This window comes from Rhagoletis zephyria, unplaced genomic scaffold, assembly GCF_001687245.7.
Source record: "Rhagoletis zephyria isolate East Lansing unplaced genomic scaffold, Rhagoletis_zephyria_1.1 Rzeph_scaffold_00163, whole genome shotgun sequence".
Taxonomy (NCBI): Eukaryota; Metazoa; Arthropoda; class Insecta; order Diptera; family Tephritidae; genus Rhagoletis; species Rhagoletis zephyria.
Window position 1 is genome coordinate 116,182 of NW_016157247.1, and position 26,779 is coordinate 142,960.

At 35.1% G+C, this 26,779-nt stretch overlaps 1 protein-coding gene across 2 annotated transcripts in view; it reads right to left on the bottom strand.

Moving 5' to 3' along the window:
• Window positions 1–26,779, bottom strand: part of LOC108355403 (2,3-bisphosphoglycerate-dependent phosphoglycerate mutase-like) — a 60,720-nt gene that overhangs the window by 32,304 nt on the left and 1,637 nt on the right. The window contains exon 1 of one of the 2 annotated variants that reach the window (XM_017606579.1): window positions 18,767–18,857. The exons of the other annotated variant lie outside the window; for it this stretch is intronic. The gene's annotated coding sequence lies outside the window, so the exon portion shown is untranslated. Of the gene's footprint in view, window positions 1–18,766; window positions 18,858–26,779 lie in introns of those variants that run through there. 2 annotated transcript variants of the gene reach the window in all.

Consider the following 26,779-nt stretch of genomic DNA (forward strand, 5'->3'; position numbering starts at 1 on the left):
GAAGTAGTCAGATTTAGTCAGAAGAAAACTTGAAAAGTGTCAAACTCAACTGAACTTAAATTAGCGGAAATTAAAGAATACACGAAAAGTGAGAATATTCTAAAAACTAAAACAAGTAAGAAAGTGTAAGTTCAGCGCACGTATTAAATATATGTTTTTCACCTTTCCGAAAGCTACCGTTAGATGGTAAGCGTCCTTAAATTTCGAATTATTGAAGTTTCAAGCATTTCTGAAATTTACCGTTATATGAAAAGCGGCCGTAATTTTAGTCCCATTCCAATAATTTTCAACGTTTTTCTTTTATGTGGCAAGCACAATAAAAATACCGAGTTTGGTACAAATTGGTAGAACGGTTACCGATATACATATATGTGATCATAAGTGGGCGGTACCACGCCCATTTTCCAAAATTTTACCATAAACGTATTTCTTGGTAAAGAATTGTTGCAAGCATCAATTTTGAATAAATTAGCTTCAATATTTACTGATTTATCGAAGATTTTGTATTTCTCTAAATTACCGTTATATGGGATGTGGGCGTGGTTATTGTCAGATTTTAAAAAGTTTCGGCGGTTTTTTATGCTGTACGAAGGCCAACAACTGTGCCAAGTTTGGAAGAAATTGGTGCAGCGGTTACCAAGATATACACATGTAACCATAAGTGGGCGTGGCTACGCCCATTTTCCAAAAATTTATAATATTCTTATTTTTCGTCTAAAAATTATTGTAAATATCAATTTTGAGTGAATTATCTTCAGTAGTTACTAAAATATCGCAGTTTTCGTATTTCTGGAAATTACCGTTATATGGGAAGTGGGCGTGGTTAAAGTCCGATTTCGCCCATTTTCAATACCAACCTACCTTGGATTAAGGGAAACCTACATACCAAATTTCGTTGAGATATCTCAATTTTTGCTCGAGTTATCGTGTACACGGACAGACGGACAGACGGACAGACGGACAGACGGACGGACAGACAGACATGGCTTAATCGATTTCTTTTTTCATCCTGATCATTTATGTATACATTTGTCTATATCTATCTCGATTCGTTTTGGCTGTTACAAACAACCGTTATGTGAACAAAATTAATATACCCTTGTGCACAAGTGCGCTCGGGTATAAAAAAGTGAATTGAAAATGGAAGGAGGCAAAGAATAATTAATGTAGTAAGGGTTTATTGTGCTTGTGCTTGTGTCAATGTATTTTATACATATATTTCTATCAGCCGTGCTCCCATTTTCAGAATCGCAAATATTTTTGGCGTCCTAAAATTAACTTTTTATTTTGATTTTATTTGTTTAATTCACTATTATTATACTATTATACTATTATATATTATTATATCTATCTCTGTTTTGGGCAACGAAAATTTATCGAAGCAACGAACATTTATGATTTGGTGCGAACGATACGTGTGCGATAATTGTTACATACCTTCAAGGGATGGCTTTTAAGAATACGGGAAACGATGTGGAAAATGGAACTTATCGATAACAAAAAGTTGCGTATTCAGGAGCACCCCAAAATAAAAACGTACGATTTTGACAAAAACGCAAATCGCAAAAGTAAATGGAAATGGCAGCACGGCTGTATACTTATTTTACATTAGTTTTTTGTTGCCATTCTTTGGACTAAAAATTTGGTTTTTGTGTCCCTTTACTTTTTCCTCTTATTTTCTTTTAGTGAGCGTATTTGCTTACGCTCTTGCATTTTGGCCCTTTTCAGATTTTAGACAGAAAAGAAAAGGAGTGAATCTACTATTGCTTTCTTGTGCAATTGTAGAAAAAAATCCACTAAATTGGAAAGTATAAAAAAGTTGTGGATTATTGATTTAAAAAATTACAAAATTTTTTTTTCCAAACATATATTTAAACTTAAAATTGCTCAAAAGCTTCTTTTTTAGGTGAGGTCGGGCAATTTTTGTGATTTTGTAGCACTTGCATTATTAAATAATTAATTTTGATTTGTAATAGCGCTATAAGCACCATATAGAGAAGCTAAAACATTGTTGTCCTCCCCGGCGCCGGTTGAGAGACCAGTGTTTCCAGATCAGAGGTATTGGGGATTTCTGATTGCCCTGGGGGTAAATGTAGGGGGAGAAAATATTCAGGGGAAAGCTTCACAGGGAAGAAAATGCGTCTAGGTAGAATTTAAAAAGAATTTTTTGGGGTAATCCTTTGTCTATGTAAACAGTTTCATATTTATACAAAAAGGCTTAAGGCAATATTGTAAATTGTCAGCTAGCCGAATGTGGATAGAAAGAAAAAAATCATTTTGACATGTTATTTGCAACATGTATGTATGTACATTAAGGTGGTCCAAAAACAGTAAAGTCGGAATTGTAATGCTCTCACCCCCTAGGATTGTTCTAAATCGAAAAAAGTATACCCCTATTTTTATTTTGAAATCAACAAATATTTAGAGGTCGCTCAAAGCGCTTAAAGTTTTACATGTATTTTTATATGGGAAAAAAAAATTTTTCGTATAAATGGTATAGAATTCTTGAAAATCAATATTTTTCGATCAGAAAACTCTGGTTCTCTTCAGGAGACTTTCATTACTAATACCCAATTGTTTATTTAACCATTTTTATACAAACGATTTTTTATTGGTCGTCCCATTGCATTTTTCGGGGTTTTGGCGGATCTATAAATTATAGTTGTGATGAAAAAATGGTTATATAAACAATTGGGTATTATTACTGGGAATCTCCAGCAGATAAACAGAGTTTCTGGTAAAAAAAATTGATTTTTAACGATTCTATACGATTTCTACGAAAAGTTGTTTTTTTGTCCGCATATAAAATCGGCCGCTGTGGTGTAGTGGCAAGCAGTGCGCGCTTCCACTCCGCAGCACCTGTGTTCAAACCCTGGTCAAAGCAACATCGCAAAAAATATAGAAAAAAGGTTTTTTCTTAACAGCGGTCGTCCCTCGGCAGGCAATGGCAAACCTCCGAGTGTTTTTCTGCCATGAAAAACAGCTTCTCATAAAAATACAATCGCCGTTCGGAGTCGGCGTAAAACTTTAGGTCCCTCCGCTTTGTGTGACAACATCAAGGCGCACGCTACAATTCGGAGGAGCAGCTCGGCCAAGCACTAACATATGTGTAAGCGCCAATCTATTATTATTATTTTTATATAAAATACATGGAAAACTTTGGGCGCATGCAGGCATTTTATAGATCAGGGTGTTCTGATTGTTTAAAAGAGCTCAATTTCTGAAAAATCCACAAAAAATCGGCAATTTATTTATTATCCTAAAATCATAGAATCATTTTATTCGAACTATTTCAACGTCATCCTAATCCGAATCTTATAAGCAACATATACCTTGTTTATATGGAATCAAACGCGGGAAGCGGGGCAGCGTAGCTCGCTTGAAATGCAAGTGTTTATATGCAACACAAGAAATGAGTAGACACTTTCATTTTGCGATTGGTTTGCTTCTTTTTTGCGACCTCTTCCACTAGGCACCGAAACTACCATGTTTTCTTGCAGTTTTCTAAGTTCATACGAAGAGGAGACATTTGAAAGTGTATAAATAAGTATTATAGCGACTTTTGCCAGAGTAGTTAACATTTAATGCTATTTTTTTGAGAATATAGAACAATTTTTCACTCTGCTGTTAGTGGACATGAAACCCACCAAAAACTAAAAATCTAAAAAATATTTACACAGCGAACTTTGCAAGTGGACTACTCAATTGTTGAATATGCTATCTTATTTGTCCCTTCTTTTTATACAATTAAGGAGCGGCTGAATGGTTTAACGATGTTAGCGGTACATAATGATGTGCCGATTACAACACAAGAAGTAATTGAAAAAATGTGTGTTAAGCAACGAAGATTAAAAATCGCTTTATAAGTAATAAGATTTTGTAGACTTGTACATAAATAAATGTAAATAGATACGCGTAAATATATAAATATGCAGATATATTCAATGTGTAAAAACTGAAGTGTATACTAACGAAACTTCTACAAAACAAAACTGGACTACACACTAATTAATTAAAATGGTGTAGTAATTTAATTTTTTAAATTTAAATAAAGCATGAATTCCCCAGGGAATAACCGAGTAGACAAAAAATATATAACGGTAGAAATGGCACATACATACATATATGAAAGAAATGCCCACAGGCGACGCACTATAGGCAAAACACGAGTTTTTTTTTCAAAATCGTAGATCTTCGCTTAGAAAAGAGATAATGGAATGCAGCATTTAACCCTTTAATGCAGAGTCTGTCATATATGAAACGCTTTTTAACCCTTTAAAGGCAGAGGAAAAAGGTTCTCAATGCTCATGTTGACGTAGATATTAATCGTAGAAAATTTTTCCATAGTAAAATAATAATAAAAAAAAATAAATAAAAAAAATAAAATAAAAAAATAAAAATATTAAAAATAAAAATAAAAATAAACAAAAAATAAAAATAAATAATAAGTACGTTGAAAACATATTGAGAACCATTTTGCCTCTGCCTTGAAAGGGTTAAAAAGCGTTTCATATATGACAGACTCTGCATTAAAGGGTTAAATGCTGCACTTTCGTAAAGATATCGACCAGTATAACCATTTTTGTTATATACATTNTATTAGAGTTTAAAGGTAGATTTCCTTTTCCAATCTGGCCACTCGGGTACAGCATCCAATGTCCCAAGAATCGAGTCTTAAGATAAAATAAAGAGAAATATTTCAGAAACAGTGCTAATGGTGTATTAAATATAGTGTTTTCTAGTGGAATGGGAGCCAAAATCCAAAATTAAAAAAAGTGGACAAACTCCGTGTTTACATGTATGCACTATTAACACGATTCAACAACTCTTAACTCGCATTCAAAATGTGATTTATGGTGTAACGGTTAAACGTTTCAATTCGATTTGAGAATATGTTTACATGTGTGTGTCCATATAACATGGTCTGACTTAGAACGAATTGAAGCATCATATAAACGTGGTAATAGACGGTGCGTCTGGCTCGCGAGTCAACTGTGTACGTGTTGACTCGTCTTACAAATTCATTAGACGCACCGTGTATTTCGCCTATTATTTGAATTGAATTCATTACGGAAAAAAGGTGCTTAACAAAAGCTCTTAAGTGCAATATAAAGTATTGCCACATCAAATCTCCACAACCCAATTTTCACGTGTTTCAACGGGCGAAATATTACGAATGCATTTGCATGGTAGCGCATAGAAACTGGATTTGAACGAAAAAATCGTTCAAGGCGATTTCGTAAATTTCGATGCGTTTACATAAAAAAATATCGCCAAAACCTAGAGACTCTGGTACAGCTACACCGCGACGTAATGCTTTCTACAAGTTATAAAGATACCACATATTTACTCATTATTTGTTGTTTACTGTTCATTGTTAATTTCATAATGAAAAAAAATAATAATATTCCTTTCCAACTATTTTCCTTGGAATAACTTTGCCAGGAAATAAACCACAAAATTTAAAAAAAAAAATAAGTTTTTTCGCTTTTAGTCTTTGACCACTACAAAAAATTTCACATTTCCCATTTCTCCAATATCCAATTGAAAAAAAAATAAAATAAAAGTACTACTGCAACTCCAGGTAATGGATTACTTTTTCACTTCCTTTCAAAGGCATTGTAAAAAAAATACATTACGAGCATATACATATCGCACGTTTGATAATATAGAGATGTTACTCAAAATTTACGTTTTTGGAGATTTATTTATCTAACTAATAAGCTTGATAAGAAGAATATGTTGAGTATAACAGATAACCAAATTTCCCAAATATGGCGAAGATATGTGTCTTTCCATCTGTCTTTTTGTATACGAACTGTATGTTATTTAGCGTGCGATATGTACATACTAATTAATTTCAGTTACAAAACACAATTGTTGAAAATGGAATAAAAAAATGTCTTTTGAAAGTATTTCATAGTTTGTAAAAATTTATAACATTTTGGCGTTCACACTTTTGCTAAGTGTTTTTGGCCGAGCTTCTCCTCCGATTTGTGGTGTTTTATGAGAAGATTTTTTCAAGACTTTTTATTATTTAGATGTTGCTAAGGCAAGGGATCGAACCCATGTCCTACGGAGGGATACAATTACAATTACAGATGAATGTAGTTGGAATTGCATTTTAATTACATTTACCCAGCTTTGGTAAATAGTTACATATCGCACACAATCTTCAAAAGGGACACAACTCAAAATGACACGTTTGTCAGAAAATGCGAAAAACGATTTCTTAGAACATGCTTATCATATGGGCAAGTATGACTTTACCTTAGGTCTTTTCAGCAAATTATAACAAAAATTTGCTCCAGCTTTTGCTGAAAGGTAAATACAAGCTCTCTGTACATCTGTAGTGCAAGGTTTATATGCGGAAAATTTTGAGTTGTGTTACTTTTGAAGACGGTGTGCGATATGTATATATGTACATATGTATATCTACAATCCAAATACACAGAACAGGTTTAAAAATGTACTCCTTAAAACCGAAAATACCTCTACAACCAACATTGTTAAGTATGTGCACATGCATATGTACAAACCGATGCCCCATACCATATACCAAATCTCTCCGAGGACCTCTTTGAGGAGCTACTGGAGGGAAAAGAAAAAATTTGCTATCTTCAGCTTCTCACCCTTTAAATCATCTGGTATGGGCGGAATATGTCATTCTTCAGAAAGCTTCTCAGATAGTCATTCCAGTCCTAGAAACAATTTTTAGCGGGTACCTAATACTGAACCGCGTTCCGTTAAGCTAGTGGAAGATTAAAGTAATTTTTATTTCTAAAGCGGGCAAACGGAGCCACGCAAATGCTAAAGATTTCCAACCAATAAGCCTAATGTCCTTTGTGCTCAAGACGTTTGAGAGGCTGCTGGATCTGTATGTTAGGGACAAGACGTCCAATTTATCATGCTCTCAGCATGCGTACTTGAAAGGGAAGTCAACGGAGACTGCCCAACATGAAGTGGTCCGCACAATTGAGAATCTGCTCTACTATAAACAATTTACAATGGCGTCCTTTACAGACATCGAGGGGCTTTTAATAATGTCAGTGTAGATTGCATCGATAAGGCATTTATGGAAACAGGGGTTGATCACTGTGTCCGGGCTTGGATAGTGTCTCTGCTAAAGAGCAGAGTAATACATGCCGATTTGGGGTACTAAAGCAGGTCCGTATATGCGGTGGGAGACACCCACAGCGAGGGGTGCTATAACTGTTACTATGGCTCATGGTCTTAAACAAACTACTGGAAAAGCTGGACTCTCAGAGAATCAAAGCAATGGATTACGCCGACGATATAGCGATACTGGAATCGGGCCAGTTACCTTCCATCGTAAGTGAAATTATAGAAAGGACTCTAAAGATAGTAGATTCCTGGGCCAAAAGCTGTTCTCTTTGCGTAAATCCTGAGAAAATTTACCTTATTCTTTTCACAAATAAAACAAAATTGCCTAGTTTTACTAAACCAAGGTTCCGAGAAACGGAATTGGATCTATCAAACAAGGCGAAATGCCTTGGAATTATTCTGGAACCTAAACTTAACTGGAAGTCAAACATTGCGGAGCGCGCTAGGAAGGCGAAGGTGGCTCTCTATGCAGCCAAGAGAATGCTGGGCAACAGATGGGATTTGAAACAAAGAATTGTGCACTGGATGTACACAGCTATAGTCCGACCCATAATCTCTTACGGGGTGCTAGTTTGGTGGCCAGACCTTACAAAGGATTACGTAGTTAAAAAGCTACGCGGAATTCAAAGATCAGCAGCTGCTAGCGTAACAGGTGCAATGGGAGCCTGTCCGAGGGACGTTTCCCATAGATATATTTATCGAAAATTCAGCTGCTAATAGCGCCATCAGACTGCGTGCCCTGGGGCTCTGAAAGGAAAGACCGTTCAGGCACGGTTCCACCCTAGACGCAATACCGTCTGAAATTAAAGTGATACTATACCTGTCCAAGACCAGGGTTCACAATGAACGCCTCACGAAATTCCCAAGCCGCAGTGACTGGAATCAGGAAAATTTCGGGTTCTTGCAGGGATTAACTGCCTTTACGGATGGGTCAAAGATGGAACGCGGAGTTGGTGTTGGGGTTTTCATTGAGAAATACAATCTAAAATTATCGTTCCGCCTACCGGAATATGCAAGCGTTTTCCAGACCGAAACGTTTGCTATTAAAGAGGCAGTAAGGTATATCAAAGAGAATGTACCCGCAAGAAGGCAAGTGAACATCCTCTCGGATAGCCCAGCGGCTATTCAGGCACTTTCTTCTACCTCTGTTAAATCTCAGCTAGCGGATGAATGTAGGAGATAGCTGGCCGAAATTTCTGATCAATACAAAGTTCCTCTAATATGGGTTCCGGGACTTCTACGGAAACGAGGCAGCGGCTGAACCAATAAGGACCGGCTCCGCACTGGATGTGTCCCACGCGGTGGACATGGGCGCCTCGCTCAGGGAGATTAAGACAAAAATTACCGAAAATTTCATTCGAAGGCCAGGCAGAGGTGGAACTGCAAAGGATCTTACAGGATATCCCGGCAGCTCTGGGTATCCTACGACCCACTCAAAACCAAAACTCTCTTAGGAATGCTCAGGGAACTGCTCCGTTGAGGTGCATGCCGAAAGGATAGGACTGTCCTTCAATAACTTCTGCCGCAGCTGCGATAACGCGGGCTCAAAAGATACAGTCGAACACTTGTTGTGCGAGTGGCCAACCCTCGCAACGATGAGACTAAAGACACTCGGAAAACCACTCCTGCAGAATATATCAGAGTACACCTACCTCTCTCTGTATGATGTACCGAAATTTATTAAAGCCGTCAAATGCCCGTAGGTTGGACCAGTAGTGGAATTAAAATGGCAAACTTGCTAATTGCTAGTCACCAGGCTGACAACCCACTTAAATCAACCAACCATGTACACATACTACAGTATTTACATATTAAATTTATAGTAGATAATGCTGGATAATAAAGAAATTTACAATCTACAAATTAGTTATTTGTATAGAAATAAATAATGCAGTACAAACATTATGTATGTATTCATATAAATAGAAATACTAGGGCTATTCGGGATATTGTGCAAATGGTCTTGGATTTGCAAATTTTATGCTTGCTACCATGGCAATAGTTTGCAGTTATTTTTCTTTGCATTTAAATTTGCTTTAAAATTAATTGAGATTTATTTAGTGTAAAGTGGCATGGTGTTTTCAAAACCGAAAAGGATAGTTCTTTAAATTTTTAGCTTGAGAAAGTGGAATCTTGTTCTTTTTCTTATTGGGCGCAGTAACCGCCTAAACGATTTTGGTCGAGTTTAACAAAGTACGCCAGTCGTTTCTCTTCTATGCAAACTGACGCTAATTGGAAATACTAAGTGAAGCCAAGTCCTTCTCCACTTGGTCTTTCCATCGCAGTGGGGTCCTTCCTCTTCCTCTGTAACCACCAGGGGATACCGAGTTGAATGCTTTCAGAGCTGGAACGTCGCTGCACTATGTCCATGACGTTGTAAAGCTTATACAGCTCATCATTTCATCGTCTGCGGTACTCGCCATCGCTAACGCGTAAAGGTCCGAAAATCTTCCGCGAAATATTTCTCTCGAATACTACAAGAGTCGCTTCATCGGATGTTGTCATTGTCCATGCTTTTGCGCCATGTACTAACACGGGCATGATGAATGACTTATAGAGTGTGGTTTACGTACGTCGGGAGAGGATTTTACTCTTTAATTGCCTACTCAGTCCATAGTAGCACTTGTTAGCAAGAGTAATTCTGCGTTGAATTTCGATGCTGACATTATTATCTCAAGTAAACGAAATTCTGTACTTCATCGAAATTAGAACTGTCAACAGTGACGTGGATGTTAATGCGCGAATGTGCAGACTCAGAACTGACTTCGCGGTTCTTGTTACCGATGATGGCGACGTCGTCGACGTACGCCAGCAATTGTAAAAAAAAGGTTGCTGAGAGGTTCAGTTCTGCAGCTCTTATTATCTTCGCCAGTATCAGCTGGTGGTATTGCTCAACGTCATTTTACACTGTCGTATGAGTATGGCGTAAAGGTAACTCCTCTTTGTGCTATCGAAAGAGGCTCTGAAGTCGACAAATAGGTGGTGAGAGTCGATCCTTTTCTCGCGGTTCTTTTCCAAGGTTTCGCGTATTGTACCATAAACCAGGTACTACGGTGGATTATCGAGGTGTAAAGCGGAAGAGAAAGTGGAAAATTAGATGCAACCCCCAAGGCATCACTAAACAGTCGGCTATGTGAACCGCCGACAACACGGAATAAGTTAGTTTAAATCGCTTATATAATGGTTTAAGTATATTTCACACACCACTTGTAGGAGAAAAATTACAAAGTGGAACAAGCATTTTAGGATACCGAAACAAAGTCTTTATTTTTTGTAGCGCTGACCCTAACTACAGGACCAGTAGGAGAAAAATAACAAAGTGGAACAACCATTTTAGGATACCGAAACAAAGTCTTTATTTTTTGTAGCGCTGACCCTAACTACAGGACCTAAATGCAGGTAAAACATTTTGTAATTGATTGCTTTCGATTCAGACAAGCCATATGATGATGGGTCTTTCAGCCTTTCCTTCCGCCGTTCAGAGTGGCAAGGAAAGAGATGTACTCGAATTACTTAAAAGACCTCTATCACTGGCGGCGCCATGCATTGACGGTAAGGAGGTAAACCCTATATTAAAAGTATTAAATAAAGGAATTAAAGTGAATAATATGCAAGATAATCGACAAATAATCAATTTTTTTTTGTATAGTAAACAAAAACCAAATAAGCCAGGGTATTTTCATCTTCACTTTTCTTTAAAAAAGAACTAAAACAAAGTCAAAAATTCCAAATAAATTCTGAGACTTACAGAAAATTTATGTGAGCCGGCGGCTATAATGGGACTACCCCAATTTAAGATGAACCCTTGTAGTGGTCGCACGTTTAACCGTATAATTTTTCGCAATATATATATATTTTTTAATATCTTTTCGCCACTTTTTATAAAAAATATGGTTCTTTCTTCATCAAAAAAAACATAAAAATATAATTCTTATACTTTGAGTTAAACTCACGTAAATTCAGCAAATTTTCATGTAAATTTTCAACTTTGTAATCACATTTTTTAGATTATTTGGGTATGCAGATTTGTAATACAATCAGTTTTATTATAGTAAAGTAAAAGGTTTAAGTAGCTAGGAATTACCGTTGAGTTTTGGCATTTTTTTTCACGCAGTCTCTTACATACAAAAAAAAATCCAAAATACTTTATATGGAAAAATGCAAAACAACCTTCAACAAAAAAAATAAACCATATTTTTATAAAAAATTGGCGGAAAAGTATTTGAAAAAAAAATGTTGCATATATTGTGAAAAATTTGATGTGCCTATACTTTTTGCTGGCAGTGTAGTGAAATTCAATGATTTTTACCCTTACTTCCTATGATTGTATGCACGAAACAAACCCCTAAGCATAAACATGCATGCCCTTTTAATTAATTAATCAAGCAACACTCTCATGGTTTCCTTGCAATAACATACAGCAGCATGTAATATGCCTTTTTACTAACATAAATACAAGTCTATTTATGAGCATTTGTATACCTAGTAATATAATTAATAATGCATAATTTGTTTTCTGGCATGGTAACATGGACAATGACAACATCCGACGAGGGAGGGCTCTTGAAGTTTTCGAGAGAAAAATATTGCCGAGCTTTACAACGACGTGGCGGGTCGAAAATCTAATTTTTCTCAAATCCCTTGGTAATAGTGAAAATATATTGTATCATGAAGTCAACAACGAGCCTGCAAAATATTAGTATTTTATTTTAACTGTGAGAGCCCGCGCATCGACCGCCAAGTGACCCACAGCACACTAGTCGAATAAGACCAATTCTTGTTACAAATTCTGGGTCCAGTAAAAAGGGTTGTGCATATTATTAGATAATGAATCCGTTAACGCAAAAGATAAAGTCGAATGTCATTTCTCGCAGCACTTTAGCTTACCGTTAATCTCAAACTTATCTATTTTCAAGAAAATTTTAATTGTTCTCTTGATAATTGCACTGGCCTATAGTCAAAAGATGTAAGGAACAGCATTAATATTGCTGACGTGCATTTAGATCGCTGGTCCCAAATATTCTAATCTTATTTTAATATTGGCTATAGTTCGCGAATTTTTGTAAATTTAGGAACAATTTCGGTAGCTCTTATAAAAAAGTCATTACTTTCCATCATCGTGGAAAAGTTTTGTTTATGCAAATGAGTATGGAAACACTGAACAGGCACAACTTCTAGAAACACTAATTAGTTTACTCATGTTTATGCATACAATTCAAAAGTTGCAAATATAACAAAATGACAAAAAAATTTTGTTTACAATTTTTTTATTTTAAAATAATCGGTTTATAATCTATTATATTTTCATCATATTATTATCATAAATCAGTAGTAGTAAGTCTCGCCTTCAATTTGATAATTATTACGTACCGATCGAGTAACATTTACCAAAGTTATATCGAAAAAATTAAGTGGATTTCCAGTTATTTTCTAAAAAAAATTCTCTTCAATTGTATGAATAACCTTTAAATAAAGGAACCGGATTACAGAAAACTGTGCCAGCGAGTGACTTTTTTCGTTAAAGCTGAATGCAAAGCAATATCGTCCAATTGGAGAGTCCTCAAAAGGATTTCCCAGGTTATGTTAAAGACTACTGCATTTACCTACAGACACTTTTTCACATAATGGAATTAACTAAAATATTTATGTATATCTAAACACTTATTGCACGTCCCCTACTTTCATACAACGGCAAATTTAGAAACCGCGAAAAATGTGCTTTTCTGGTGACTAATGAAACCATTCCGCACTAATTTTCAATACTGCATAAATAGACTTAAAATGGGCGTTTCTCACCCTAATTGTATTATGTTAATGTATGCAAATACTTATATGCTTGAAACTACTATTAACTTGTCAAACGATTCCTATTCTTTGACAATACATTCATTCACAACGATCTTGAAAACCGACCAAATCGGCGTGACCAAGTCCATGGTCATTTTAATATTATATAAAAATCCGAAAATATTAAAACGTTTGAAATAAATCTCGTCTCACTTTTTTGTATTTTTCACTTGTTTGCTGAAGTAATGAAGAATTGAAAATTCATAAGGGAAAATTATAGTTTTTGTAAGTTTTATCTTAATATCGTAAAAACGTATAGACTTATTGAAAAATGATAAATGAACGTGAGGTACTAAATTTAATAGCACTTAATTTGATATATCGTTGTGTTCATAACAATAACGCATTCCATAGATATTTCAAGCCAAAGTTTCATTTTCAACATTTATACACTTTGATTCAATTGTGCGGGCCAAAGATAAGTTTTAAATTAATCTTTCTTGGCCAATAACAATTGGCTTAGACCTAAGACATCATAATATTACTATTACAATGCGGTCAAATGACTTTTATTTTCCCCCATACAAAATCGACCCAGCCTAGTGGACATAGTGCAGCGAATTAAAATGCAGCGGCTTCGCTGGCTTGGCCACGTCGTTAGAATGGACTCTGGCGCTCCAGCTCTGAAAGTATCCAACTCGGAACCCGCTGGTGATAGCAGAGGAAGAGGGAGAAGGACTTGGCTTCACTTGGGATTTCCAATTGGCGTCAGTTGGCACAGAAGAGAAACGACTGGCGTGTTTTGTTGAACTCGGTCAAAAACGCTTAGGCGGTTACTGCGCCAAATAAGAAGAAGAACGAACTGAAACATGCATTTTATTGCACAATAGTTGGATGCATAAATAGCGCGCTTTGGGTAAAAATTTTTAATTTCAACTAACAGAACTTGAAGTAAAACATTCATAGCCGCAAATTTATTTTTATGGCAAGCCCGAAAGATTAAATTTTTCAGCAAGAAAAATTATTCTTCAGTTGTTGTCTCATCAAGAGTATTTACAATAAAAAAATGAGGTTAAAGTCATAAAAAACAATGCATGCTTTCATGGCAAATAAAGATTAGTGTATATTTCTAGAATGCAGACAGCATAACAATTTTGTTTTTAAATGGGATCTCACTGTTTTTATGTTCTTTGCTGGGCTGTTGTTTTTTAATAATATAACACCGTGCAATAAAAATAAAAAAATTCAAAACACGAAACAATCAATATAGATACTTACGAAACTTTGGGCAGATATAGTGCAACTGCTTTTTGAGTTTTTTCTCTGACGCCAGGATTATTTTAAAATGACTTTCAAATTTCTCAAACGTTATTAATTCAAAAAATTATTTATAAAAATTCAGTGCAAGGTAGATTAATAATATGGGTACCACATGACAACAAAAAGGGGGGCTTTTAATAATTAAAAACAATTTTTGGTTCAAAAGAACGAAATATTGAAAACGCCCTTTTAATTAATTTATTTTATATTTTTTTCAAAAATACATATTCCAAATTTTCAATGATTTTCAGTACCTACTCTACAGATTTTCGCTTTTATATTATACCCATATTGTTATTCTACATTCATCATATCTTCAAAAATTTCAAAGTCCTTTTAAGAACAATCCTAAAACCAGATAGAAAAACTAAAATCGTAGTTTTACTATTTTTGACGCCTAATATATTGATTTTTGTGTGTGTAAAATTGACTGTTGCACGGTGCCAAATCAGGACTATACGGTGGATGAACTATTAATTCGATGTTTTGAGTGCTTAAAAAATAATTTATTTTGGCGAGGTGTGTGAAAGAGCTCGCATTTACTTGATGAACTATCCCTTGTCGTTTCTCGTTGTTTTTCCTCCATTTGTCCAAAACTGTTTCCACATAAATGAACTGTTTGTTATACGTTCTTCTAATGGCACTATGGGTACGGTGACCATCCGTCCTGTATTATACGGGACAGTCCTCTTTTTTGACCCATTGTCCTGGTAAATTATTTACGTTATACGGGACGCCAAATGTTCTGTATTTCTTTTGATGCCCTATATTTGTCCCGTATTCGGTGTCTGGTATTTCGGAGCTTTAACCTCTCATTAAAATGGCTTGCCTATGAGGCAGTTTTAGGGGATATTGGTATATGATTGTAATTTTCTCTATGAACAGGGCATGCATCATGTAACTTTGACACGATAGTCGTTCAGACACTGATTCATGTATTTTTCTTACTTACAATCGTGTCGACTAATGTAGTGTCTTTAACAGTTTGAAAATCACTATACTAGAGTTCACTTTTTGATCGGCAGTTTTTTACAACAAACATACGGCACCGTTATGGCGCCGTTTCGCACAAACGCACAGCAAAGCAACAAAATAAACGCTAATTTTTGTCTTTCGCATTTTCGCATCAAATAGTGAACTCTACTTATATTTTTTTTTTGTTAAACTTCGATATTTAAAATTTTAATAATAAATATAACAATTTTGAAAATAAATTCAAGAATTAATTTTTACCCTGGTGTGTCAATGGTGGTCTCGGGTTCAACTAATAGTGACAAGGACTTTTTCATTTAAATTTTTTTTTTATAGCACATTTTTTTCTGATACTTTATTGCAATAAGGTAGCTAAGCAAAGGTGAGTCTAGCGGTCTCCAAAATATTTGTGCATACATTTTTTTAAATTTCCATTGATACTGCTTCAGCTGGAAGATGTGAAGGCTAAGTAATGTGAAGAGAACATGATGGATATTCTCTTTATAATAACGGGCGCTTAGTTATAGGATGTAGCGAGAAGTGTTGGAGATAAGATAATAGTCGTTTAATATATTAGCGAAATTTAAAGCATACTTGAATGTTTGCGATGCTTTCGGAGAACATTTCTGTTAAAAATTGCGTGCATCTTTTAACGCATCTTCAAAAGGACTATGCAGTACTTTATAAAAAGATTTTTTTTTGCTGTAGTTAACACAAAAATCCCATAAGATACATAGGTCGTGTCAGCTGACATAGTCGCTGATTTTCATGAAGCAAGACAATCGGAAAACACGTGTGGAAAGTGCTGCTCTTTTGCTTCTCTTTTAAAAAATTGTCGAACATAATTTGTATGAAAATAATGCGTAGCACCGGCAACAAAAAAAATCCAAAAATTAACGGTAAGTCTCATCGACTGCACTTTGCACTTTATTACACTACAATTTCACGATTTTTTTACAAATTTTGCGGGGTAAAAATCTCGAGAGAAATATCCTACAGATTTGTGATGTTACTATAAGAATGCTGTTTAAGATCTGTAAGTTTTTGTGAAAAAAATTGGAACATTTTTTTTGTCCCGATTTTGGCTCCCACAAATATGGTCAGCGTAACTATGGGCCACATGATCTGTTATGAAGAATGGAGGAAAAATAACAAGTGACCATTTGTTTCGAATTGCTTCTTGGGAGAACGAATCTATTTTTTTTTTCTTAATTTGAAAGATCCCTTTAGCTGATTGACCTTTCCTATCTGACGCCTGGCTTGCATACATATGCATATGGGCAAATCTCCGGAACTGTGTGCATTTGTGCCACTCACCTTTACATTAATTGTATTAATGTAATTTTACTTTTTATAAAAAACTCTGGCAAATTTCGATAATAAATTTGACGAGTTCTTGTAACTCATTTAATTTTTATCGTTTTAACAAAGTTATTTTAATATTTATAAACAAGCAAAGCCATTAAAATAACCTTTTGACGAGCCACTTTGGGTACCTTTTGTTTTTTTTTTTTGAGTATAACTTTTTTAGCGTAAAACGGAGACATTCAAAAATCATGGCAAATAGTAAATGTTATACTGTGAGTAAATGTAATATTGGAAAATGAATACGGCGTTGAGAAAAATATGTGCTCCTTATAATTATCAAAAAAATAATATTTCAATAATAAACGAATTGTTCTTAATTGTTTATATATCGTCGTTTAAAGTACAAAACCGCGTATCGCCATTCTGCAAAACCGCGTAACTGATATTGGCTGCCAAAAATTAGATTTGCTCACACAAGCTCTTGGCTCAGTCCTTATCCATTCGTCCTGAAATATACTAGTCAGAAATGCGGTTACTTTATAAAAAAGAGAACAATTTTGAAACATGAGTGTTTTTACGCTCTAGAAAATAATTTCTACAACTTCACATACGCGGTTTTGCATTCTGCAGATACGCGGTTTTGCATTTTGTTGATACGCGGTTTTGCACTTTATCGTAATTCTGCAAAACCGCGTAACTGACATTGGCTGCCAAAAATTGGATTTGCTCACACAAGCTCTTGGCTCAGTCCTTATCCATTCGTCCTGAAATATACTAGTCAGAAATGCGGTTACTTTATAAAAAAGAGAACAATTTTGAAACATGAGTGTTTTTACGCTCTAGAAAATAATTTCTACAACTTCACATACGCGGTTTTGCATTCTGCAGATACGCGGTTTTGCATTTTGTTGATACGCGGTTTTGCACTTTATCGTAATTCTGCAAAACCGCGTAACTGACATTGGCTGCCAAAAATTGGATTTGCTCACACAAGCTCTTTGCTCAATCCTTATCCATTCATCCTGAAATATACTAGCCAGAAATGCGATTGCTTTATAAAAAGAAAATCATTTTGAAATATGAGTGTTTTACGCTCTAGAAAATTATTTCTACAAGTTCAATTACGCGGTTTTGCATTTTTGCTGATACGCGCTTTTGCATTTTGTTGATACGCGGTTTTGCACTTTAAACGACGATATGTATATTATTATACATTAAATAATAAAATAAGACCTTTTACAGCTGTGTGCTTTTCAAAATATAACAAATGCATATTGAACAGGCCTTTCCGTGAATGGCTTCAAATTTTCCCTTTTTTTGATGGCACACTGACACACTTAAACATAATAGGTTGGCTTTCTTCATAAAGTTCGTTGAAAATGCTAAATGCAAAAATTAATTTTTGTCTAAAATATCGCTATGAATTTATATGCGTTGCCCGACCACTTATCTCAAAAATTTGTATCTCGAGAACCGCTTCACCAATCTTTACCAAATTTGATATACACATTGCGCCTGACCTTCTTATTCTTGAAAATTTTTGAAATCGGACAAAACCACACCCTCTAGAAATATCGCTAACTTTGAGTTTTCGAAAATTATGGTTTTTACTTATAAGTTATTTATTTATTTATTTATTTAATGAATCATACAAGAATTTATTATTTCCTTAATCGATTTCAAATAATTGGATTTATAATTAATGTTTGTACGTTCAATTTAAAAATTTACGTTTTTTTAGCGTTGAATCGCACGGTTCCGGAGATTCGTCCATATGTATTTAAGTCTAAGTAAAAAATGGAAATAAGTTCATCGATGCACTGCTGTGTTAATCCGTCTAGTTTCGTTTAAATCACAACTTGAAAAAAGATTGATTTAAGATTCACTGGTTATTTATTCAAAATGTACTAAGAAAACAAAATGCTTTCAAGCAATAATACTTTTGTTCTATTTATTTCTTTGAGAACAGTTCTTTAGTATTTCTTTTACACAAAGACCAATATTTCCACTGAAAAATTAGCAATCGAATTAGAGGTTTGTGAGTTGTTCCGCGCTGCTACTTTTATATGAAGCGTCCATTTTTTTTATATACAAATTTAGCAAGGTATGTTATCATATTTTTTTATTTTTTATTTTATATTATATATCTATTACCACAGAAATCTCTAATATTATAAGTTAGTTATTGTTTTAGTTAAATTCTTCAACTTGCTCGAAGAAAATTCTACTGTATCAATTGTTTATTTCGACTTACTATTTTCGATAAAACTTTGTGGCTGAGAAAACTAGATTCCAAGCCGGTATTATTACGTTTATATTCTAGCGATTGCCTTGTCTAAACTACTTTTACGCTGAATGTCAACTAATGTGTTCGTCTTTGCACATTCACTTATATACGAGTAGAGCAACAAACGTAAATACTATTAATTTACAACCACAAATAAATACATACTTACATACATATGTAAGTAGTATACTCGCATTCATACAAGAACGTAATAATCAACAAAAAATATGACGTCGCTAACAAAGATACAAGAAATTTCAGTACATATTTATTTATGAGCAGAACATACATACTTCAATACATACATATGTAGGGATGTATATATGTACATACTTGTATTGTACACCCCTAGGTGCAAGCATAGGTAGAAAAGAGTTAAGAAACACCGTAGATAGAGACAGAATGCGTAATTAATTTTTCTCACTGAGTCAGGTAAACAAAAGTGTCAAAAAACAAACCGAAATACCGGCTTAGGAATGTCTTCAGTTTTTGTCTTTTCTTTTTGGTTTCCCTACCGCTATGATTACGTTGATTAAATCTTATTTGTGGTGACAGGCAACCAAATATCATAAAAAAGTAGAAAAAGTAGTCTCGGTATCTCATACACTAAAAAATCGAAAGTAAGGCCCTTTTAACGAGTAAAATATGCAATTAAAAATATTTTCCTAATATTTTATGGGCGGTACAAAAATAAATAATACATGTATTTTTACAAGAAACGAACGAATACAATTCATTTCAAAATGCAATACATATTTATGCATACATTTAGTTTATAATCAAGCAGACAGTTGCAATATTACATTGTGTAAATAGGGGAGCGTCTCATTACGCTGCATTACAAAATTATACATCGAAAAATTCTGCAAAATGTTAAAAAATTCTGCTCGATCAAAATTCTGTATTTTTTTTAACCGACTTCCAAAAAAGGAGGAGGTTATCAGTTCTTCGGAATATACATATTTTTTTTTTTAATGTTTTACCGCATAACTTTGGACCACTAATCTGGCTAAGATCCGATCAGTGGATCATGAGATAATATATATATATATTTTTTTATGTGAGAGTTGAAGTCGGTTTTTTTTTTGCTAAAAATTACTTGTTAATTCTGCTTTTTCTAATTCTTCTATTTCAAAATTCTGCTTTTGAAAGCTCCGAATTTTGAAATTCTGTCTCACAAAATTCTACGTTTCGCACTTTCGTCTTTAAAAATATGCCAATCGGTAACATTTTCTCCGTGGTGAGACGGGTTGGAAAAATTTACTATGGTGTACGAATAAATTGAATTTTGCTTTACCAAATGCAAAGTTGTGGGCACCCGCGGTCTCGTGTGGAACAAACCTACAGAGAGAGGCAGCTACACTCAGAAACATTCTGCAGGAATGGCTTGCGGAGTGTCTTGGGAGGACTAGAAGTGTTCGACGGTCTCTTTTGAGCCAAGCCCATCGCAACTACGACAGAACCTGTTGAAGGACAATCCAATCCTTTCGGCATGTACCCCAACGGGCCAGTACTCTGTGCACACTGCAGTGAGTCTATATGTATCTTCTTTGCTCATTCCTGAAATAGCTTTGGTTTTAAGTGGGTCGTTGTACGATTTAAGAGTCCGATATGAGAGTATTTCCCTTCCTCCGAAGGTCGACTTATATGAGCTTAAATTCAGGCATAAAATGAGCTTCCATATGAGTCACATTAGAAAATAGGAATTGGCCTTAGATCCGGCTCATTTCGGACTCTTTTAAAACGATTTTTGACCTCATATTTGAATCACTTCAGACTCAATTTACATTCTGACTCTTAATATAGGTTGTTCTTTGAGTCTTATTGAACACACTATATTTGCAAAGGCATTCACCAAAAATTTCTTTCAAATAAAATACATACCGAGGGCTTATATTCAATACCCTCTATCTGCAATTTTGATCAAAATGAATTTTTGATGGTAACGTGCGCTCCGATTAGTCTTTCATCCATGACAATAATGTCAAACTTAAAATATAGTTTTAATGGTATTATATTCTCATTTTGAAAATTCCACTATCTGCAATAGCATTTTGTTATAAGAGAAAAATCCTCTATCTACATAATTTAGCTGGAAATTGTTTTTATTAAAATTTTTTGTGGCAGGTAAGTTACATGTTCTTTTTTTTTTTTTTTGTTGTAGAGGTGGCACAAAGCATTGAAAGCCGATAAGTGTGGGACTTGCCTTTCGGCTCACCGCACTAAAAATCTGATCTTAGGTCAAACTAGCTTTGCCCAAGCTAAACTGGTTTTGCCCAGACTAAACTAGTTCTACCTAATTCGATATATCTGTCCAACCGAAACCAAATTTGATCCAACAAAAAAAATCTTCCATATCCCGTCAAACATAGGGCCTTATTCTGTATCACGAACGATAGGCAAAACGAACGATTCGGCTGTAGACGACAACCTCTCGGATTGCGATTTAAAACTCTATCGGTCGTCTTCGTCTTGCTTTTTAACCGACTTCCAAAAAAGGAGAAGGTTATCAGTTCGTCGGAATATTTTTTTTTTTTTTTTTTTTATGTATGTTACCGCATAACTTTGGACCACGTCAACCGATTTCGATAATTCGGAAACGTAGTGTCTCAGAGGTGGTCCCATACTGGTTAAGATACGATCAGTGGATCATGAGATATATATATATATATTTTTTATATGAGAGTTGAAGTCGTTTTTTTTTTTTGCTAAAAATTACTTGTCATACATTACGTTGCAATGGTCTCGGTTACGTTTAAGCCGGCTAAAATGATGCCACCGAATCGTTCGTGTTGCCTATCGTTCGTGATACAGAATAAGGCTGATCGACTCATTAAACTCCATTACTCCATTTTATCTCAAGGGTCACCAAGAGTGCAAAATTGCTATTATTATTTCTATTGCCAAACTAAATATAAGCAACTCATTAGTTTCTAACTAGAGACCCATTTCCCTCCTCCCCTGCAAATCTAAAGGTTTTCGCTGGAAAAATTGTGAGAGGATGTACAATGTTGTTAAGTCTTTACTTGCCTCAGGAGCTAAGATTTCGGTTTCTAACATATGCAGAAACACACAAATGTATACATCCAACCCCTATCCACTATACTGGCACATTGAAAATATTGGGAATAATTTTTGACAGTAAACTTACTTTTAAGCAGCACTGTCATAATGTAAGATTAAGCTTACTTGCTAGACTAAATATGATAAAGTTTTTATCATCTAAGTATTCTTTAGTTCATATAACTACACTGGTATATGTAATAAGAGCTTTTATATTAGGAAAAATTTTCTTTGGACTCGTAATTTACGGACACTGCGCAAAAAGCATCTAAAATTGCTAGAAACACCTTACCATGCAGCAGTCAGAAGAACCGTAACCATGAGGTAAAGAACAACTCAAAGATACTCATCCCAAAGATTGTGCACAAATGAGACTTTATTTTCTCACGTCGAATCCTACTTTCAACAAAAAAAAAAAAACGATGAAGAAAGCAATCAGCTTTATTTCGTATATTAAGCTACATCAAAGATTTAAACTCCTATCTACTCCGATGCCTACTAAAGTAAAAACTCTACCGCAAGGGCATTTTCCCAGTTCTATACTCATAAATGACCTGGGAGCTTATTTTCACAGTCGGTTTCAGATATGTTTCCGGCTGTCCTTTTGCGGTAACAAAAGGGCTTGGTGTTACAATTGTCGTCGGTGCTTTTCCCGCGTACTGCTCGGCATTTACAATTGCTAGAAGCTGTACGTTTCGCCTCTAAAAATGAAGGAAATTTCCTCAAACGCACGAGCAGTAAATCAGCGATCGAAGCCCTCTTTAACAGTGCTAATGATTCTCATATAATTTCGAAATCACGTGAAATACTCTTTCGACACAAAAACACCATTAAAATTATGTGGTTACCTGGACACGTCGGAATAGAAGGGAACGAGTTTGCAAACCAATGATTTATGTGTTAAAAACTTAGTTTAACATAACATTTACATCTAAAGAACTGACATTTTCATTATTCTTCAAAACCCGCTATCAGCACATTTTTATACCCGAGCGCACTTATGCACAAGGGTATTATAACTTTGTTCACATAACGGTTGTTTGTAACAGGCAAAACGATTCGAGATAGATATAGACAAATGTATACATAAATGATCAGAATGAAAAGAGAAATCGATGAAGCGGTGATTGTCTGTCCGTCCGTCCGTCCGTTTGTGCACACGATAACTCGAGCAAAAATTTAGATATCTTAACGAAACTTGGTACGTAAACTTCTTTCGGGCATAGGACGGATGGTATTGAAAATGGGCAAAGCCAGACAATAACCACGCCTACCTCCCATATAACGGTAATTTTCANTCAAAGATACTCATCCCAAAGATTGTGCACAAATGAGACTTTATTTTCTCACGTCGAATCCTACTTTCAACAAAAAAAAAAAAACGATGAAGAAAGCAATCAGCTTTATTTCGTATATTAAGCTACATCAAAGATTTAAACTCCTATCTACTCCGATGCCTACTAAAGTAAAAACTCTACCGCAAGGGCATTTTCCCAGTTCTATACTCATAAATGACCTGGGAGCTTATTTTCACAGTCGGTTTCAGATATGTTTCCGGCTGTCCTTTTGCGGTAACAAAAGGGCTTGGTGTTACAATTGTCGTCGGTGCTTTTCCCGCGTACTGCTCGGCATTTACAATTGCTAGAAGCTGTACGTTTCGCCTCTAAAAATGAAGGAAATTTCCTCAAACGCACGAGCAGTAAATCAGCGATCGAAGCCCTCTTTAACAGTGCTAATGATTCTCATATAATTTCGAAATCACGTGAAATACTCTTTCGACACAAAAACACCATTAAAATTATGTGGTTACCTGGACACGTCGGAATAGAAGGGAACGAGTTTGCAAACCAATGATTTATGTGTTAAAAACTTAGTTTAACATAACATTTACATCTAAAGAACTGACATTTTCATTATTCTTCAAAACCCGCTATCAGCACATTTTTATACCCGAGCGCACTTATGCACAAGGGTATTATAACTTTGTTCACATAACGGTTGTTTGTAACAGGCAAAACGATTCGAGATAGATATAGACAAATGTATACATAAATGATCAGAATGAAAAGAGAAATCGATGAAGCGGTGATTGTCTGTCCGTCCGTCCGTCCGTTTGTGCACACGATAACTCGAGCAAAAATTTAGATATCTTAACGAAACTTGGTACGTAAACTTCTTTCGGGCATAGGACGGATGGTATTGAAAATGGGCAAAGCCAGACAATAACCACGCCTACCTCCCATATAACGGTAATTTTCAGAAATGCGAAAACTGCGATATTTTAGTAACAACTGAAGATAATTCACTCAAAATTGATATTTACAATAATTTTCGGACGAAAAATAAGAATATTATACATTTTTGGAAAATGGGCGTTGCAACGCCCACTTATGGTTACATGTGTATATCTTGGTAACCGCTGCACCAATTTCTTCCAAACTTGGCACAGTTGTTGGCAGTGTTGGGCAGTATCGATACCAAAAGTACTCGGAACTCGATTCTCAAACGGATCGACAGCACCCGATTTTTAAAAGTATCGATACTGAGTACTCCAAAGTACGCAGTACTCACAAAAGAACCCGAAAGTACTCAGAACTCAAAAGTACTAAGTAGAAATGATTGTACTCCATTTGGAGTTTCAATAGTTTTCAAGTAGCCATTCAATTGACGTAATTTGGGATTAATATATTAATTTGAATAAAGTGTTGCTAGCTTGGCAGATGTATACTCTAATCATTGAAATGTTACCAACAAGTGTATATTTAAAGAAAGTATTTAGTACTCTGAAAAATACCCGATCCTTAAAAGTATCGATACCAAGGAACCCGATCCTCAAAAGTACTCGATACTTCCCAACACTAGTTCTTAGCCTTGCTACAGCATACCAAATGGCCGAAAATTTCTAAAATCGGACAATAACCACGCCCACATCNTGCTTGCTACAATTCTTTACCAAGAAATACGTTTATGATAAAATTTTGGAAAATGGGCGTGGCACCGCGCACTTATGATCACATATATGTATCTCGGTAACCGTTCTACCAATATGTACCAAACTCGGTATGGTTATTGTGCTTGCCACGTAAAAGCAAAACGTTGAAAATTATTGAAATCGGACTAAAATGACGGCCGCTTTTCATATAACGGTAAATTTCAGAAACGCTTGAACTACATTTTTCGAAATTTAAGGACGCTAATTTACTCAAAACTGATACCATGTAGCGGTACTTGCGCCGAGTATTTAATGTTCGACTTCGCCCGAACTTAAACTTTTTTCTTCGTTTGTTTTATAATTATTTTCAATTTCTGTATAAACAAGTTTATCGAATCTTTGTTTTTATATTAGCGCAAGGTGCTGGCTCATAGCTTGGATCACATATGAATCCCAAAAGATTCATTTGAGAGTCACACATTTATCATTTTTGAAGCTCATATTTCTTACCTATCTGGGACTATTTTCGGACTCATATATTCTGAATGCTCAGAATATGTTTGCGGGGTATTTTGAGGATCTATACAAGAATTATTTTGATGGTGTAAATCATGATAAAAATATTACATCATGGTGTAAATATGTAAACTTTATGAAATATCTGAAAAATGTAATAGGATTGACGGGAATATATCGAAAAGGAAAAATAATATCACATTTAATTTCATATATTCAGAATGATTGCATTGTGCGGTTTAAAGGAACTCAAGGACGTTGATGTGACGGTGGAATGAGGTCACAACAACAGGACAACATTCAATTGTACTTGTACATTAAAAATATCTCATCATAATCATTCAAAAAGATGATTCTCCTGTTTCCCAAAGTCAAGGAACGCGATAAACAGAAACCCATCGTACGTACTACCCGTACCACAATCAGTTCGTATGCCTAGCACTTTTAATATTTACATATGTATATTTTAATAAATCAAAGGTTTTGATACAAAGTTTGTCAATTTCCCAAAGCTTGAAATGTGGTTTCTTAAGGCCCGTATGCAGCTCTCAAGAAAAGCAAAAACTCCATATAAAATGACATACAAGAAAAGGCTAAGAAATTTTCTTGAGTCAAATTTCCTTAAGGCAGTACGCATTTCTTAAGAAATTTACTACGCTTTCTACTACGGCTTTCTAAAGTTTTTTGTGAAAGAAGAGCACAAGGCAACCCAGGTTCGCAACAGAAATATATGCCCGTTCCATTATTTCTTGAGGAAAGAGTGAGGCAATAGGCTGTGAAGTATCAAAAATGTCAAAATTCCTTGGACACACACACGAAATAATGGAACATTTTTCTTGCCGTTTTCTTGAGAGCTGCATACAGGCCTTTAGAGTAAGCGGCAAAAAAAACCACAAAAACAACAACATAGTTAGCGAGATCTTTCAACACTCTTATAAAATGCAGTCCAATTCAATTCCTAGCATCTTAAAGAAAATATTTCATCCTTTTCACTAATTTTAATGGGAAATTAGCGAAAAAGGATGAAAGATGTTATTAAGACAAAAGGCGACGTGACAAAGTGTGAAACAAAAGGGCTGTTCAGGATGTTGTGGAAATGGTCTGGGATTTGCAGTTGGAATTGCATTTGCAAAGTTTATGCTGGCTGCTATAGCAACCGTGCACATTTTATTGCTGTGAATGTATGTACATTAGAGTGGTCAAAATAAAAATTTTCCAAGATAAGGTTTGGGGCACCTTCCAAAATTTTTCCTCTTGCCGAAAGAGGTGCTGGTACCAAACGTTACGTTTCTAAGTATAAATTTAGAGGATGCTCATGCAGCTCATATTTTACTCTAGAAGTATTGGGTACATATATTAATCAAACAATTGGTTAAGTAACCTAAGAACATTTCAAATTTAAATTATCTAAAAAATAGTTGCGTTCCCCAAATTTTAACCCAACTGTAAATTCTTGCAACTTTTTGCGA